The 18,328-nt window shown below is 52.3% G+C and overlaps 1 protein-coding gene across 2 annotated transcripts in view; it reads left to right on the top strand.

The window, feature by feature from the left end:
• The first annotated feature begins 5,051 nt into the window (after nt 1-5,051).
• GSN (gelsolin) overlaps nt 5,052-18,328 on the top strand; it is a 41,762-nt gene continuing 28,485 nt past the window's right edge. For both annotated transcript variants that reach the window (XM_034664440.1, XM_011220669.3), the window contains exon 1: nt 5,052-5,142. The gene's annotated coding sequence lies outside the window, so the exon portion shown is untranslated. The remainder of the gene's footprint in view (nt 5,143-18,328) is intronic.

Below are 18,328 nucleotides of genomic sequence, written 5' to 3' on the forward strand. Positions count from 1 at the left end.
CTTGTACAAGTAGACCTTGGGAATTTCCCTGGCCCCGCCCTTTACTTCATGATCAGGGATACTCAGGCCCAGAGACAGCAATTGATTTTTGTAAAACACAGCGAGTCGCCTGGTTGCTGCTCCACCATTTGTGAGATTTCAAAAGCTCTCATCTAGACCAACACGAGTTCAGTTATTAAACCCAAGGTCTGGGAAGATGAAGCAACTTGACCATGGTCAGACCCCACGTTTTCCTTGGCAGCATGGTCTTGGGAAAGTCATTTCCCTCTCTTCCTGGTTTCCCCGCACTGCGAAGTGGGGAGTGGCACCTTCTCTGGTTCTCCTCCTTCTCCTTTTCTGCCACTTGAAGGTTTGATTTCAAGATCCAAGGGAAGATCTTGGTCAATCGATTGTGCATCCAAAACGGTGCTTTTTGAGGTCCCTAGTGCAGATGATAGGTCAGAGACTTAATACTATGACATAAAGAAAGATGTCTTTAAACCCTTTCTTTCCTCAGGGAAAGGGTTGTGGGGACAGTATTGCATCTGGACACAAAAGCTGTTATCTCGTGTTTTTGAGTAAGTTTGAGGCGGATCTCAAACTTACCGTGAACATGAATCACTTGGGGAGTTTGTGAAAATTCAAATTCTGGTTCACTAGGTCTGGGGTGGGGCCAGAGGCTCTTCATTTCTAATGAGATCCCAGGTAATGCAGAAGTTGCTGGTCCAGGGGCCACACTTGGCATAGTAAGATTCTAAATCCTTTGTTAGGGGCCCAGACCAGAGCTTAGATCTCTTCCTGTCTTATGGTAGAGGTTCTTTCTACCCATTGAATTTGCCTCCGGCTTTTGTGCCCTACGCGGAGTCTGTCTCTTTAGTCCACAGCTGAGTTTCTAGAATCTGAACAGCCCTTGAAATATTTTGCTGCCTAATTGCAGAGCGAGGTAGAGCCCTTCTTTAGGAGAGAGAGACTCAGCAGGAAGCCATCTGAAGCAGGAGAAACACAGCTGAAGGACCCAGCTTTCGTCTTAACTATTTCCACCAGAAGTTTTTATACTTAAGATTATAGACATTCTTCTCTCGAGTCCGTAGGCTGCAAACTACAGCCCTGGGGAGGCCTCAGCCTGTGATTGTATGCCTCTGAGCTAAGAATGGTTTTTACATCGTTTTAAAAGGTGGTAAAAAAAAAAAAAAAAGCCAAAAAACCCAAACCTAAAACCAAACAAGAATATACAACAGACAAGGTATGGGGCCTGCAAATCCTAACACATTTACTAACTGGCTCTTTACAGTAAGAGTTTGCTAACCAATGATCTAGAGTAACCAAAGCTTTGTGTTTTTCTCTATGCAAGAGACCTAGCCTTAATAAGCCTGAAATTTAGTGAGACCAAGAAGCCGGGAAGGCAGCCTGCCTTGGTGGGAACTGTGCAGACATCTTAGTTGTATGACTCAAAGCACATTTTCACCTCTCTGAGCTTGTATCCTTCCTTAAACAAAATAGAAACAACAATAGCTGCCTGGCAGAGTATCAGGAGGATGAGACGTGGTGTATGTAAAGAGTTTAATCCTTGGTAGGTGCTCAGAAAAGCAGTGTTGTCTTTGGGGCGGCCATTTGAACCCTTCTGGGATTGCTAGGCAGATATCGTGTTTCTCCCATCAAATCTGAAAGTCCTCCCATGATGCTGGGAGCAGGCTTTTCAGAGAAAAACACCCCTGGCTTCAGCCTCCTCCCCTCCACCCCCAGGGGAGAAAGCTCCTCTTCAGCCGTCTAGACATACGGGGTTCCTGGTGACTTGCACATTGTCACTTGCACAAAGCTCTCTACCCAAAGGCCTGCCCCTCCACTGGTGGGCAGCGCTAATGGACTGTGCCTTCTCCCCTTCTCTAAGATATAATTCAGTAAACAGGCGCCCCACCGGCCCCAGACCAGGATGGTGAATGCTGGAAGGAAACATCTCTTTTATGGCTCCCTCTGGAGCATGTGGGCGGTGGACTAGAGTTAGTGGTTTGTGGACCTTGTTTTTAAGTTGCTGCAGCCTTAAGGCCCAGAATGGAAAACAGACCAACTTGGAGTTAGCTGGAGTTATTGCTAAACACAGCCAAATTTGCATCTCTGGGGCTCCTCCCATCCAGGGCCTGGGGAAGAGTGTAATGTTCTTTTTGCCCATAGGTGGCAGCACCTGCACTCTTAGCTGTCTTTGTGAATGTGCACACACGTGCACAAGTGTGTTTACTCACGTGTGCACACATATGTATATGCATGTGTGCAAGCATGTGATTTACTAGCGTCTTCCTTTGGTGATTTTTTTTTTAAGATTTATTTATTCGACAGAGATAGAGACAGCCAGCGAGAGAGGGAACACAAGCAGGGGGAGTGGGAGAGGAAGCAGGCTCATATCAGAGGAGCCTGATGTGGGGCTCGATCCCATAACGCCGGGATCATGCCCTGAGCCGAAGGCAGACGCTTAACCGCTGTGCCACCCAGGCGCCCCTCCTTTGGTGATTCTTGAGCTGTGATGGCCCTAGCCCTAGGCTAGGAGCTGGGATCCATGGAAGCAGATCTTAGTCTAATGCGGGCGGCTAACTGGGAAATGGACCATAATCCATTGTGACAGGGAAAACTGGAGGCCTGTGGGAACTCAAAGGAGCTCACCCTCATGGGGGAGGGGAAATTAGAGCTAACTTCCTGGAGGAAACTGGGCTTGATCATGAATGGAAGGAGAGATGAAGAATAGGGATGGAAGAGAGTTCTGGAGCAGAGAAGACTCTGTGTGAAGAGTACATGCAGACACAGGGGGCAGAGTGCAGCTTGGCCTGGCTGGAGCTTGGAGGGGTGTGGGTGGAAGACAGGAACTGAAGAAGCTGAAGCTTATGGGACCAGCAGCAGCAGATCCTGAAGGACGTTGACAAATTCACTGAGGATCTTGGACTTTATCTCTGGGGCTCTAGGGGAACCATGGTGGAGTCCGAGCAGAGGAGTGATGTGGTCTGGGCTTGCACCACAGGGGAGAGAGGAGGTGGGGGGACCAGTTAGAAAAACAAGCACTGCAGTCACCCAGATGACAGGTGGTTGTACCTGGACCAGGATGTTGGCAGTGGGGGTGGAGACTAGAGGATGTATTTGAGCAGAACCAGCAGGGCAGGGCAGGGCAGGGCAGGGGGAGGTGGTGTTGGAGGGATGAGTGACAGAGCAGGGGAGGTTGAGGAGGGTGGTGCCCTGGTGTGTGGTCTGGCCCAGGCTGTGGCTGGTGGCTGGTGGCTGGTGGTGCTGTTGCTGAGATGGGGAACATCAGGGGAGGAGCAGATTACTTTCGGGAAGAAATGTAGCACCACCAGGAGGATGAGGGTGTGATTTGGAGGGGTGTAGAGGAAAAGCGGGCTGGATTTCAAAGGCTTGTCCTCACACAGAGTTAACAGAAACTGAGAGGTCATTAGTCACTTGCAGGAACACAATATAATGCAACTCTGCTTTGATCTATCCCATGGAACCAGGAAGTTTCAGGTGGAACTCTCTGAAGAAGGCCCACAGAGCTGGCGTGGACACCAGTGCCAGATAAGCATGCAGCCTCTTTTTCAGATCCCCTGCTTTGCTATGTATGCCACTCACAATGCAGAAATACACCGGGAATGCCTGAGCCATTTACCGTCAGCTGAGGACAGGGCTTATTGGTGTCTTAATCTCTGTAGCCTGTAGGGCCCCACTGCATTTGGGATCTTGGACTCTCTCCTTGGCTTGGAGAAGCTGGTTTGGGCAGAGAAATTTTCCAGTGTAGGCAGGAGCCAGCTTGCTTAGCTGTCCCCTGAATGTGGGTGGCTGGGGTTCTGGGGAGTGAGGCAGGGTGAAGATCCAGGTTGTCCCTGAAAGGCAGGGGGCCAAAGGGCTGGGATGCACAATCCACTGTGGGGCCAGTGTTGGCTGGTCCTTCGTTCGCTCATCTAGCATATAAATTCCCTGGTCCTGCTGTTTGCCAGCTCATGTGCCAGGACCAGCATTTCAGAGGCAAGGCAGACTGGCAGAGCTCGCAGCCTGATGGGAGAAAAAGACCTGTTGTCAGATAATGATAATAGGGTCTTACAGTGGTAGAGCAATGCTTAGGCATAGAAGTGGGGATACAGAATGTAAACAGCTTGGGTCCCCAAACTGCACAAGCACAGAATGAGAAAAATATAATTTCTAGAAAAAGGCTTAGGGATTTAATTAATAATCAGAGTAAACATATGCACTGTACAAAACGCTTGACGTATCTTATCTCGTTTAATCCTTATAATAGCCTATGGAATAAGTTCTGACATAATCCTTCTTGTACAGAGAAGGAAACTGAGACTCAGGGCGAAGTAACCTGATCAAGTCACGCAGTTAGTTAAATGAGGGGTCATCTTGTCTAACTCCAGAATCCTGAACCATAGCTCTGAAGTTGACCATAAGCTGAATTCAAACATGCACTGGGGTTGCCTTACTTGCAAATGGGATTTTAGGCTGGATTAATAGAGACATGATATCTAGAATGATGGAGGTGAGAGTTCTGCTTGCCCTGGCCTGGATAGAGCTCGCCTGAATGTCAAATTTTGGGTGTTGTGCTGTCAGGAGGGACAAGGTTCATTTGAAGCTGATCAGGGAAGGGGGTGAGGGAGGGAACCAGACACCTGGTCTCAGGAAAAGCTGGAGGAAAGAGGTCTCAGGAAAAGCTGGAGGAAAGAGGTCTCAGGAAAAGCTGGAGGAAAGAGGTTATACAACTTGTAGAAGACTTGAGGGACCCAAGTCTAAGGAGCTGTTGGGAAACAGGGTGACAGACCTATTCTGGGTTATCTGAGCAGATAGAGCTAGAACCAGTGGGTGTAAAGCATAGGGAGAGAGATCTTAGCCCATCCTAATGACAGTTCTTTCAACCAGCTAAACTCAACAGAAGGTCTTACAGCCTTGGCAGGAAGTGAGTGCCCCATTGCTTGAGGTGTGCAAGTAGAGGCCGTGTGACTGTGGTGGTGGGTGCTGAGGACGGGTGGAAGTATCAAATGGGGATTTGACCAGATGACCTTGAGCATCTGATGTTGAGATTCTTGGCCTTTTATTTACAGGTGGTGCTGATAACCCCCTTGTACTCTGCCTCTGCCGTGGTCCCAGCACCTCTGCACGGAGCAGCCCTCTTCCTCCTCACAGCCCTGCAAGGTAGGTGGAGCAGAGCAGACACCCCTGAGTCCTCCTAAATCCAGCTCTGGCTGCCCAGGGGAGTCTGGAGGGGACAGTGGAAGCAGCTGCTGGTCACTACTATGGATGCGAAGGGAGTCCCTGAGGTTTCTCTAGTAAAGCCCAGAGTGCATTTCTGTCCATTGCCTCATTTGTTCCTCGCCCTCCCTTGTGAGGAAAGCCAGGCAAGGGTGATCCTGTGGGGAAGACACAAGGGCTGGCCTGGGTGCCAGGGCGCCTGGGTCCCTATCCCCGCTGTGCTACGTTCTCACTGTGTGGCTGTAGGAAAGTCGTTTTCCCTCGCAAGGCCTCTGTTATCTCTTCCGTAAGAGGGTGGATTCCCTGGAGGTCCAGGAATTCTCCCCAGAGGCTTTGGAGAGGTGAGAAAAAGCTGGGCGGTGGCTGCCAAGTCTCCAGGCTTGTTGACCGTAGGAGGAGTACCCAAGCTGTGTGAGTCACAGGGCAGGTGGATGAGTCATAGCCACCTGGGACAGCTGGCAGGATGGGGCCCACCTGACTATCAGATTCACAGGTGACCCACTGTAGGATGCTGACATGCAGAGGGTGGGCAGGCAGCGTTCTGGGATGGAAGCAAGGGACCCACTTCATGACCCAGCTTAGGCCTTAGTTTCTCCATCTATAAAATGGGTGTATTGGTCTCCTACTCATCCCCCTAACAAGGTTGTCGTGAGGACTGTATGAGCTTGTAGGTGCTCAAGAGCTTTGTGAGCTGCGAAGTGGGAAGGAGCAGTACCAGGGGAAATACCCAGCCTCCAATGCCAGAGCAGAAGTGAATTTCTAACAGCAACTGTGCGGAGAGCCTGGAAAACACCCCTCCAGCTCATGACATCATCCTCGGGGGCCAAAAGGAGAAGGCGCCAGATGGCTCCAGGGTTTACTCATCTGCTGTGGCCCAGCTGGCTTTCGGGTGGTGACACTTCTTGGAGCAGTTCCTCTTTCCCAGAGCTTAGGTGCAGGGGCCTTCTGATGGTCTCCGGAATGCTTTGTCTACAAAACAACCAGGGATTCCTAGAAGGCTCGCTAGGCATAGAGATGAGACTTGGCCCCCTAAGGGTTCTGCAGCCAAAGGGCCAGCCCTGATGTGCCCAGAAAGGAGGGATCTGGGGCTGGTCTTGGTTCCGATGCTCCTGCTTGGGGCCTGAGCCCTGACAGCTCCCAGAGCTGTATTGCCTCAGAGTGATCTGTCACCAAAGAGCGTTACGAGCTGCCAATGCTTTTGGCAGCAAGGACACAGGGACCTGTCTTCTGTCTTCCCCACTTCTGCAGACCCTGCCAGGCCAGGCTGGCTCAGGCCCAGCTGAGTACCTGCTAGTACGAGTCCCACCCCTTTCAACTGCTGTCCCCCTGCAGTGCGCCCTGCCTCATGCCCACCTCTGCTGAACTGGGGTTCAACCGGGGGGGCCATGAGACCTCCTACTTGTCAAAATCTGGTGGCTTTCTCTCAGGTCTCCATGTACCACCTGCTGGAGCGTTGGATACTTTCTCCTGGAAGTGCTCTCTTCTTGTTGCTCCTGGGAGGCTGCCCCCCTCAATTAATCTCCTACTTCTCTGATCTTCGTAGGGCCCTGTCTTCCTGCCTCCGACATTCACCAGGATTCTCACCACCTTCTTGTCTTGAATTATACATATAGGTTAATTTGCTCCTTTGCTCATTCATTCAATCATGTGTTCATCACCAGATACCTGGGCCTGGAACCAGTGTTGGAACATCAGCAAAGAACAAGATTTTCCCATCTGTCATGGGCCATACAGTGTTGGGGCTTGCAGTAGTCAGCCATGATACACATAACAGACTCAGCCTTTCTTCAGCTGCGAAGGAGATGACTAGGGTTATAAGAGCACATGGAGTTGGGTGGGCATGGTGGGATCTTGACCTGACACAGGACTGAGGCCTTCCTCCAAGTCCAGACCTGGAGAAGGGACGACAGGTGGCTGGGTGAGCAGGGAAGGGAGCCCCCAGACAGAGGGAACAGGACGGACCAGGTTGTGAGGCAGGACGATGCGTGTGGAGTGGTTGAGAAACGGGAAGAGAGGAGCGTGACCGCGGGAGGAACTGGAAGAGAGGAGCGTGACCATGACCATGGAAGGCCCTGGAGACTGGGCAGCACCCCAGGCGTGCAGGCCCTTGGAGGGCTTGGTCAGAGTTTGGATTTTTATCCTAAAACACTGGGGCACCACTGGAAGTTTTAAAGCAGGAGAGAGACCTGTTGCAGATTGCCTTATCAGGGGGAGCCCTTGAAAGAGCCAGCGCAGGTCCCACTCTGATCCGTCCTGAGGGTGTAATTTTTGGCTCTTCCACAGCGTGGTGTCCTGACACTATGCCTCAGTAGAGGTTTTAAGGCTTGGTATTGGTCAGTCCTGGGAAATGTGCACTTTCCAGCATTCTCTCTGCCCTTTGCATCTTTCCATTTACCTGGCCAACCCTTGCTGAGCTTCTGCACTGCAGAGGGGAGGTGAGTCAAATCCCACTCCACCCTTGGAAATCCAGATTTGGGGGGACTGAGGCCCAGAGTGCACTGGGGTGAGAGCCAGGCTCTCCAGGAGCCAGGGAGGGCTTTTCCTGCTCTACGTCAAGCACTGGGCTAAGCGGGCACTGGGACATTCCAGCCAAGGGGTTCACATGTACAAAGGCCACCTGGAGCTGCTGTGCTTAGGGACTAGTGAGCCGTGTGGCTAAAGGAGGAATGTGGGGCTGAGGTGGGGAGTGGCCCAAAATGCTGGGGCTCAGTCCTCTGGGTGTCAGAGAGGCATGGACAGGCTTTGAGCTGGGGAATGATTTGCACAATGGGATTTAAGAACAGGTAGGAGGCAAAGGGGAGGGCACATGGGAGGGTCAACATTATAAATGGGTTGGAGAGAATGAGTATCACTGGGTGAAGCCTGGTCACTCCCACCCACCTGCACACACAGTAAAATACTCTTCCTCTTTCTGTCCCCTGCCCTTGTTGTGTTATGTCCCCGTTGGTCGGCACTCCTGAGCCACCAGCACTATTTCAATGTAGCACCAAGTACGGTTACATCCTGGGTACCAGAGACAACAGTCTGAGCCTGAAACGTCACTCTGGCCCTGAGTTGCTAGTCACATCCCTTAATCCCTCAGCCTCAGTTTACTCAGCTGTGAAAATAGGGGTGATAGAGGGTTGTTGAGGATTACTGATGAGGAAATGAAGTCCTAAGCATAGGCCTGGTGTAGACTGACAGCTCGGTTATGTTTATTTCCCTTTCGGTTGGTAACAGTGCCGTCCATGCTGTAACTTGCCCCTTGGGGAGTCCTCTGTGGTGGCAGATCTGTGATCATCCCACCGGCACCTTTATCTTATGGCTGAGGAATCTGGGGCCCAGAGAGAGATAGTGACTCATCTAAGGTCACCCAGCCCTTCAGTGGTAGGGCTCAGACCTGTTCATTTCTCCCTCTTGCAATCCTCACTTTTTAAATGCTGATAATTAAAAAAAAAATAACAACAATTCCCAAGTTGGCAGGGAGAGGGGTAACAATGGAATGGGCATTTTGGGGGTAGGGGCTCTCCCAGACATTTCCAGGGAATATCCTGGCTCGACAAGCCCTGAGAAAATCATCCAACCACCCTAGTTACATTTGGGGAAATTGAGGCCCATAGAGAGGTTGTGGCTTGCTCAGGGTCCCCAGAGCATAGGACGCAGAGAGGACTCAAAGGCCCGTCTCCAGTCACCAGTAGTAGTTGGGTAAGCTCTTCTCCCCAGCCTACTGCCTTGTGTTTAAGAAAGTGAATTAGAGCACGAACAATAGTTTCCTGAGGAAGTTTCGGTTTTTAACGTGCCAATGTGTCAAGGACCATTTCCGGAACCGTGTGTGCCCATGTGATGGCCGCAGAGTTGAGCCTGGCATAGCTATTTCAGACTAAGCCACAGGGTCCTATTTATAGGCCTGTGTGATTAGGTTGATGTGGGAAGGAGAGGCTCGCCTGCTGTCTGCCCAGCCCAGCTATGGCCGAGGAAGAGGCCCTTGGGGGAGATTCTGACCCGTCGGTGAGTAGCAAGGGATCTGGGTTGGTCCTGAAGCCTGCTCAGAGGAGGGGCCCCAGGGGAAGTCCCACTCCCGATTCCCAGGTCATCTGCCAGCCAAGCCCTCTGCAGACCAGAAACCAGCTCTGATCCTGTTCTCCCTACTGCCTGGGACTAGGCCAGGACTCCTGGCAGTCAAGCCTCTTCCCCAGCCACGCCTCTGAGTGTTTGCCTTGCTCTATGTGGGTCACACCTCTGAGCCTTTGCCTTTGCTATTCCCACCTCCTGACTTGCCCAGTTCCCAGTTACTCAAAGAAAAACCTTCCTTCATTCTCCAGGCTCTGCTCAAATCTTCCTCCTCTGTGGCTCTTCAGGCGCTGGATGCTCCCTGCCTTGTGCTCCAGCTGCCCAGAGCCACTTGAGTGATTACCTGAGTTCATGTGTGCACCCTATGGGGCCGGGAGGTCCTGAGACAGGGCCTGATGCAGAAAAGAGAAAGGCGTTTGTAGTTGAGCACCTGCTGTGTCCATCTGCCTTATGTTTGGTGAGCTATGGCCTACATGCCAATGCATGCAGTAGGTATGTTTTAAAGGTGTAGGCATGAGAGGAAGATCTCAGACTTACATAGGCCTAGTTTCAGACCCTGCCCCACACTTCCTATGCAACCTTGGGTAAACCCCTCTGAACCTTAGTTTCCCTGCCTGTAAAATGGGCATGATGCTAGCCATGGGTTTTGGGGAAGCATTATCAACAAGAAAAAGCTTATAAATACTTATCATGTTGAGTGGTAATAAGCCTCTATGTGCCATAGTAGGTGTTATTTATAGGTGGGGAAACTGAGGCTCAGAGCAGGGAAGTGCCATCTCTAGGGCCCCACACAAGTCAGTGGCCAATAGAAGAGACCAGGCCTTGGGGTCCTGGCCTCCACCTCCAGCCTATGTTCTTTTCCCCTCCCTCTCTTAGCCTCCTGGGCCTATTCTGTTCCCCAGATCAGGGGAGGCTTTGTTTGGGGATTGTTTTTCCTGAGAAGTTTCCTCTGTGGTGCCACAGGATGACTCAGAGCCCTGAGTCACCAGGAGGCAGAGGGCCAGGGGGGAGGAGGGAAACAAGAGAAAGGACAAGAAAGGGAGCCCCCAGTTCCAGCCCTGGCTTTCCCACTGCTGATCCACCAGGTCTGACAAGTCCCCTGACCTGCCTGGCCTCCGTTTCCCCAAATGTGAAAGGAGATGCTGGGCTTTGATGAAGGCTCCCAGTCCAAGCTGAGCCTCCGAATCCCAGGTGCCTGGGCCCCACCCTGACCTATAGATTCAGAGGCTGGGTGTGGGGCCTGGGAATCCACGTTTTCTGGAGCTCCCTGGGTGATTGTGCTGCACACCTGGGCTGCAGAGGTGTTTGGGAACCTCACCGTGCAAGGCTTTTCCTGGCTGGGCCTCAGAGCGGTTGCTAAGCCTCTGCTTGACCATCCCTCCTAGCTCATGGAGAGTCACTTTTCTTGCTGCATGCTTGGGCAGAATGGTGATGGGACGTGCAAGGGCTTTAAAACAAACAAACAAACAAACAAACAAACAGCTTTTTGGAAGTCTAATGTACGTAAGTTGTCAAAGTAAATTTACATGTAATTTACATACACATAATTCAACGGTTTTCATTAATTTAATGGTTTTTAGTAAATTTACATAGTTATACCACCATCGCCACAATCCAGTTTGAGAATATTTTCATCACCCCGAATCCTCCCTAAATGATGCCTCTGCCTGCAGTCTCCACACCCACCCCCCTGTTCCACTACTGATCTACTTTCTGTCCCTTTGAATGCCCAGATCTGTGTGCTCCTCCCAGCCTCACTCCTGGCTGTGTGACCTCATGCAGATTATTGCCCCTCTCTGGGCCTCGGATTTCTCCTCCGTAGGAATTGCCGAGGAATTTCACTAATGTGGTAGAAGGTCTGATGCCTAGTGTGAGCCAGGGATGTGGGAGCCTGGCAGGGAGTATACAGGAGGTAGTGCCGATACCTGGGTGTGCTTGTAACGATGTTAGCAAACGTATTGACTCTGTGCCATGCACTGGGCATTTTAAATGCATGATCTCTTTTAATGCCCAAAACAACTCTTATGAGGGGAATGTTAATATCATTTCTATTTCATAGCCAAAGATACTGAGGCACCGAGAGCAGAGGTCGCATAGGTAACAGTCGGAAGGTCTGGGAATCTGTCCTCCTTCATCCCTACGCTAGTGACTGGAATCACAGCACGGAGTGAGGGACCCTGTTCATGGGCCTAGCACAAAGTTTGTGGCACACGCTTTCAAGGGACAGGACCTGGTTTTTCAAAAGACGGCACGTAGAACAGAGTGCATCAAACACAGATGTACATGTAGTATGATGTATGGTCTAAGTGACGTGGGACCCAGTACATGCACCATGCATCAGGGTGCACATGCAGGACAAGGCATGAGAAACATGGGCCTGGTATGGGGCATAGAGAACATGGTATATGTGACCCTGGGACGTGGTAGCCAGGGTATAGGGCTTGAGATGCAGCAACGAGACAGGTCACAGAAGGACCCTTTCCATGTCAGTGCCTGGGGCTTCAGCATGAAGCAGCAGGAGCCAATTTTCTCCTCTCACAAAGGCCTGTCTGTTTTTTGCCTCCTCCTCCCTGTCTCTTCCGATGCCAAAGAGTGGGAGTGTCCTGGATGAGTGGGGCCCGGGGTACCCCCCTACCACTCTACAAGCTCAGACAGGGGTCCAGGCTTGGGGCCAAGACCATGGCTCAGAAAGAGCCTGCCAGGCCCCCAGATCCCTTCTCTGGGAGGTGGCTGTGAGCACCAACGTTGGCTGGGCCAGAGCCGGGTAATTTTCCTCTAAGCCTTCCTCTCTCCTGCTCCCCTCCCTGGCTGCCGCTGCTGGCTGCAAGCACGTCTGCATTCCGGAGGCTTAGGGGAGAGAGCACACACAGCTGCTGGGGTTGAGAAGCAGATAGCCACCAGCTGCTGTGGGAGGGGTGGAGGGACCGTGGGTGCCTGGAGGAAGCAGTGGCTCCAGGCTAGCATTTCCTGAGCCCTCTGGCACCTGCTGCACATGGCCTTATCTCGTCTGGTCTGCACGCAAGCCCCAATAGCCTGATGGGGAGACTGAGGCTCAGAAAGGCAGGAGCTTGCCCAAGGTCACACAGAGGCAGAGGCAGAGCTGAGGCTAGACCCCAGCTCTTCTGGAGGCAGGAAAGTGACATATTGAGGCAAGGTTAGGTGGCACAGAGAGTGTGGTTGGGAGTGTCAGTGCGTAATGAGGCTGGAAGAGCATGGTGGGTCTTAAATGCCTGCCTTTCAGGCTGCACTGGGGGCTGTGGAAGGGTCTTGAGTAAACCATGATGCAATCTCTGTGGATCAGGAACATCGAAGGCAGTGGGGAAGCCAGTGCAGTGGTTGCAGAGGAAAGATGGAGACCCTGAACTAGGAGAGCCCTGGGTTGTGGGGGCGGGAAGTGTGAGAAGCAGGGAGCCTGTGGGATTGAGCACTTCCGCTCTGGCCTCAGCCCTTCTGTAAAATGTCCCGGTGGGATGACTCTGGGTTAGGCCACAGTGTCACAGAGGGTTCCCAAAGCCCCTAGAGGGCCGGACACCTGCAAGAGGTTGCTGGTCACGGGGCAGGTGCCTGGGTGGAGGTGAAGCTGGGAACAGCCCCAGGGAGAGAAGACGGCCCCTGTTTTGGAGCTCGAGCGAGGGCCAGGCCCTGAGTTCTGTGTGCTGGATCTTGTTTCATTCTTCCAGCTGGTTGTGATTATCTTCTGAGCCGGGAGAGGAACAAAAGCATTCCACTATTATACCTCTGTTTATGTTTAAGAGGGAAAGTACTTTTTAAAAAAACTATTAAAATTAAAAGGATTAGTAACAATAAAAAGTATCTTTGAATCTCTGGGAATTCTATTACGGATAAAAGTTTGAGATACATTGCAAAGAATCTCTAATCATGCCATAGGCTTTGGAGTTTTTCCATAACTGACTTTTACTAGTATCAAGTTTTGGCAAGCCTGTGAGATCACCTGGCCACTCTGTACCCAAGGACACAGGCTCAGAGAGATTGAGTCTCTTTCTCAGGGTCACCGGGTAGTGAATGATAGGACTGGGATCAGATGGTGACTCCAGAGCCCTTGTTCTTTGAGGTGGGGGCAGACCAGAGAAGAGGGCAGGGTGTCATAAGGAGAGACTGGTGGAGGGGTTGGAAGGCAGGGCGAGCTCTTTAGGTCCTGGCTGCAGGACCTCTCCTGAGATGCCTCCCCATCCCTGACACCAGCAGCAATTCTGGGTCTCTGGGCTTTGGCTGGGACCCGCAGCCCTCTCCTGTTCTGCATGCAAGGACACAGAGGTAGAGGTCAAGGGTAGATATGGGGGCCAGTGAGCTGTATGTGTGTAGGGCCTGGATATATGCTGGGAGTCGTCTTTGGATGTTATGGTTATTGAGCACCTGCTGCATGCCAAGCACAGTACCAAGGGCTCCTCCAATCCTCCCAGACACCCTACAGGGTAGGGATCATCACCCCATTTTCCAGAGGAGGAAATTAAAGCATTGCAGAAAGGCCACTTGCCCAGTCCCCTTGCAGTAGGGATTTAGGCTATGTTCAAACTCACACTGGACATAGCCTTGTGCTCCCTTTGATGGCATGTTGTACATCCTTCACCCTGTTGGTCATTCTTGGTATCCTGAGCTCATGGGGGCTTGGCCCCTGCTCCTGGACTCTGTCATTTCTCCTCTGTCCCACACCCACCTCCTTTGTGTTTCTCAAGAGTTCTGCCTGCAGGGTGCAGACTGATACCCAGGTGGATGGGCTCAAGCTTCTTGCCAGAGCCCAGCACAGGGGTCTTGGCCACAGTTGGCTGTGCAAGGCTCAGGGACAGAGAAGGGCTTCATTTGGAGCCTGCAGCAGGAGGGATATGTCACTATCTTCTGATGTCCTCTTGTCATAGTTCCCAGCATGATGATTGTTGGCCTGGGGAGCCTCTAACATGCCTGGTGGATCCTGGTGAAGGATTAACTTGATCCCCAGACAGGCAGGAGGGATCTTGGCCAAATGCACAAACATTATTTGCCTTTCCTGTTTCTTTCAGAATTTTAGAGCCCAAGGGCCCAAAGGGTCCTTAGAGATTAGCTGGTTCACTCGTCACCTGAGTCCTCTTGGCTGGGTCACCACTGGGCAGCTCATTACCTCTCCAGAAGAGGGGGAAAGAAAGTGGCATTTTTGAACATTTATTTTATGCAAGCCGTAGTCCTAGGATCTTCCACATTTACGGTCTCATTCAGTCTCCTCCACTTGACTTTGAGAAAGGTATTTTGACCCCAGTTTTATACTCAGAGAGATATTTACCCAACCCCCAGCAAACAATACCAAAACTTTCTTTACAGTTGCATACTGTATGCCAAACACTTTGCTAAGCCCCACATGTATTTTACCTTACTGAATTCTCACAGCAACCCTGAGAAGATGGTATTATAATCCCCATTTTACAGACGAGGAGACTGAGGCCCAGAGAGCAGAAGCGACTCGCTCAAAGCCACACAGCTAGGAAGTGCTAGGTCAGGGATTTACATACAGATTTTCCTGGCAGGAGTTTCTTTCCACAATCATGCCTGTTGTTTTTCTCCTCCTTGGAAAGCCTTTCCTCTGTGGAGCAGAGAGCTGCCTCCCATGGCTTCTGCTCATTCTGGCTCTGGTTTGGGCATCATAGGCCCTGCCTCCCTTCCCATATGTTTGCAGATGGAGACTGTGTCCCCATCTTCTACTGGTCCCACAGCTACAATGCCTGTAGCTGGGCCTCTTTGTCCTGCTGCTGATTTGTGTTTGTGCCCTGTGTTCCCTATTGGTGGGCTGCAGGGTGTTGGAGGGGTAAGACACAGCTTTTGCCACTGTTTACAGCCCCAGCTGCTGGCCTGCCAAGCATCTGAGGGCCAGCTCCTCCCCCAGGGAAGGGGAGACAGACTATAAAGCAGACCCTGGCAGGAAGGGTGCTGGGCTTGCAGCCATGGCCAAATCTGGCTGCATCCAGGGCATGGGGTCAGGAAGTGGTGGGGCCAGGCCCCCTCTCAATGTCCTGTCCTGGCTCTCAGCACTAGGTGGGGTTACCTCCGGAAACTGGGGAAGCGCCAGTGGCTTCAGTCCCTGGGATAGTTGGCCTCTTGGATGTGGCGTCATCCAAGCTCTACTGACCATCTCCCCAACAGCTGTCCACGCCCAGGGTAGACAGGGCCAAGGCAGAGGTCCAGCTGACTCTTCCAGGGAGCCCTGTCCTGTCACGGGCTCAGACCTCAGCTCTGATCTAGGAGGCGAGGCGTGGGTTCTAGGGGTGCCCTGCCAGATACTCGCTATGTGACTCCAAGAAATGACCTCTTGTTCTTGGTGTCATTGTCTACAGAGAGGATGGACTAATTAACGTTGTAGCTAATGAGTCCTCTTCTGGGTAACTCCCACCGACAGTCCAGAGCTCCCAACCATCCTTTCACTGGGCCTCACCATCCCTATTTACAGATGGCTGACCTGAGGCTCAGAGGGGGGGTAACTTGCTCCAGGTCATGCAGCTCCGACCTCAACTCAAGGATCTCACTGTGGAATCTATAACCTTTCTCCTGCCCTGCCACATTTCTCTCGTGTGCTGTGTATGTGCTGAGCAAAGGCCTCTGTGCAAGGAAACCAGGCAGTTCAAGAAGAAGGATGCTGACTTTTGCGGAGCTCCTCCTGTGTGTCAGGCCTTTGGGGCTTGTCCCTTCTCTGTGAGCTAGGTATCAGTCCCCCATTTTACAGATAAGGAGACTGAGGCCCTGATGCCAGGAGTGGAGTTTCCCAGGTTCTGAAACATGTGTGCTTTCAAATCCATGGGCTCCCCACACCGCACCGAGGCCCTGTCCAGTTTTGTTGGGTTTCATAACTGGCTTCTCTGTTTGCTGACTATTGTCCCAATTAGCAAAATCCCGGGCTAGAGGGGCGGGTGTTCCCAGGAGGACCCAGAGAACAGCAGTGAGCCAGAAAGCAAACAAGCTCCGAGGGAGAGGGCTTCCCATGAGTGGCCAACTGCCTGAGAAATCAAGAACAGCAGTGTTTGGGGTGAAGAGAAGAGAACAGGGCGGTGTCTTCCAGACCCAGCCAAGGGCCTTTTGTACATAGTGGCCAGGGGCAGAGGGTGAGGCTACCTTCTCCAGTCTCTGGTAGCTGCCCTGGGACACCCAGAGAGACATGAAGACAAGCCTAAGTTCAGTGAGGGAGAGGGCGCAGGGCCAGAGCTGGTTGAGGGGGTCTAACTGTAGGGGAACGACACGGGCCCCTTCCTGTGGCAGACCCTGAAAGCTGCCTAGCGGGTGCAGGGCAGTGGGCAGGAGCCAGGAGCAGCCAGGATCAAGGGTCAAGGGGATGTCTGAGTTCCAGAGGAGGACGGGGACTAGGACATGTGCTCACATGGCAGGTGGTGGCAGAGCCAGCCTGCCCCTCAAGTCAAAGAAACCATGCCTGACCTGAATGCCCGTGAGTGGCCCAGAGTGTAGGTGTCTCGGTCTCTCTTCTGCTCAGTGGCCACAGCCTGGGGGTCTTCCCATGCCTTTGTCCTGGGTACTCAACAGGTATGTGGAGGCCCAGAGGGCCTTCCTGTGACCTCCTGCCCCAGCCTGGGAGGTGTCGGGGGTTGGCTGCCTCAGAGACTGCTGGCTGCCAGGCTTGGCCTGGGCTTGACTGGTTTAGGGACTGTAGCCGAAACGTCACTGTTTCTCTCTGCCCAGGCCAGACGGTGTCAGGAGGTCCTGCCTGATCCCCTCCGACAGTGCTTGGGGACTAGAGCCGGCCAGGCTTGGGTTTGAATCTCAGCAATGTCGCTTTCCAGCTGAGTGGCCCTGAGCCAGTGACTGAAGCTCCCTGAGTCTGTTTCCCTATCTGTAACTTGAGAACTTTAATGCCTGTTTCCCCTGGTAGCTCTGAGGAGACTTGGTCTTGGACCCCACCCCACCCCCAACTTCCCTCCCTTTCTTCTCCCAGAGATGTCTGGACCCGGAGATGAGGGGGCATTGGTGATGGTAGTGTCTCCTTCTGCAGGTCAGGGGCCTTGGACTGTCTGAATCAGAGGGTCCTGTACAGGTGACCCACTCCAGTGCCCCCATTTTACAGATGGGAGCCCTGAGACTCACAGATTTATTGGTTCTGGTTGTGGTTGCACAGCCAGTTTCTGGGAATGCTGGCACTGGGAATGGATCTTAGAGTCAGAGCCTGCTGCCGCACTACATGGGGCATATGGAGACTTGAGGCCCTGGCGGGGACAGGGACTTGTCCAAAGTCACCCAAGAAGTCAGTGGCAGAGGCAGGCCTAGCACTTGAGCCTCTTCCTTTTTACGTAGGAGTCTTTCTTTTGCACCCAAATCCCCCTGCTGTCTTGAACTCATACATCCTCTTCTAGGCAGGGAGCAGTGCAAGGCCATGTTGCCCCATCATAGTGCACACATGTCACTGCCCCTTGACAAGAGTTTCCAGGCTGTGGGCTCCCTGGGGGGAAGGGGCTGGGCTGTCTTCACCAGGTCTCAAGGGCTGAGAGCTTTGTGACAGGCAAAGCTGCAGGGCCTTTGTAATCAGTAACCTGGGGGCCAGGGACCCTGGGCTGGTGGTCAGTGACCCTTGGGGCCAAGGCCAAGCCACAGGAGCCCTCTGTGAATCACCAACCGGCCAGGTCGGGGCCACACTGCTCCAGAAGGGACTGCTCAGCTGGGCTAGCTGCCAACTCGCTTTCACTCTGGGGGCTGGGATGAGGAGGAAAATACTTTGTATTTTCTGAACTGTCTAATGAGCAGGCATCACTTGAAGTATATTTTTAAAAAGAAAAAAACCCAATGACAATGGATGGATATATACTTGTAAACAGTTTCAAACCCTACAGCTCGTTTTATTTCCAGGCAAGGTGTAAGTTATATACCATAACAATTCGCCCATTGTAAGCGTTGAGTAACTGATTTTTGGTAGATTTTTCGGGCGTGTCATCATCACCATTTTCCAGTGCGAGAATGTTTTCATCACCCTTGGGTGTTCTTGCGGGCCGGGCCGATGACAGTGATCTGAGTGCTCACTCCAGCCTCAGGCACTCCCTCTTCGTTCCTTTCAAGCAAACTGCCTGGACGGTTTGGAGTTCACCCTCCTTGACTTTTTAAG

The sequence above is a fragment of the Ailuropoda melanoleuca genome, chromosome 7, assembly GCF_002007445.2.
Source record: "Ailuropoda melanoleuca isolate Jingjing chromosome 7, ASM200744v2, whole genome shotgun sequence".
NCBI lineage: Eukaryota > Metazoa > Chordata > Mammalia > Carnivora > Ursidae > Ailuropoda > Ailuropoda melanoleuca.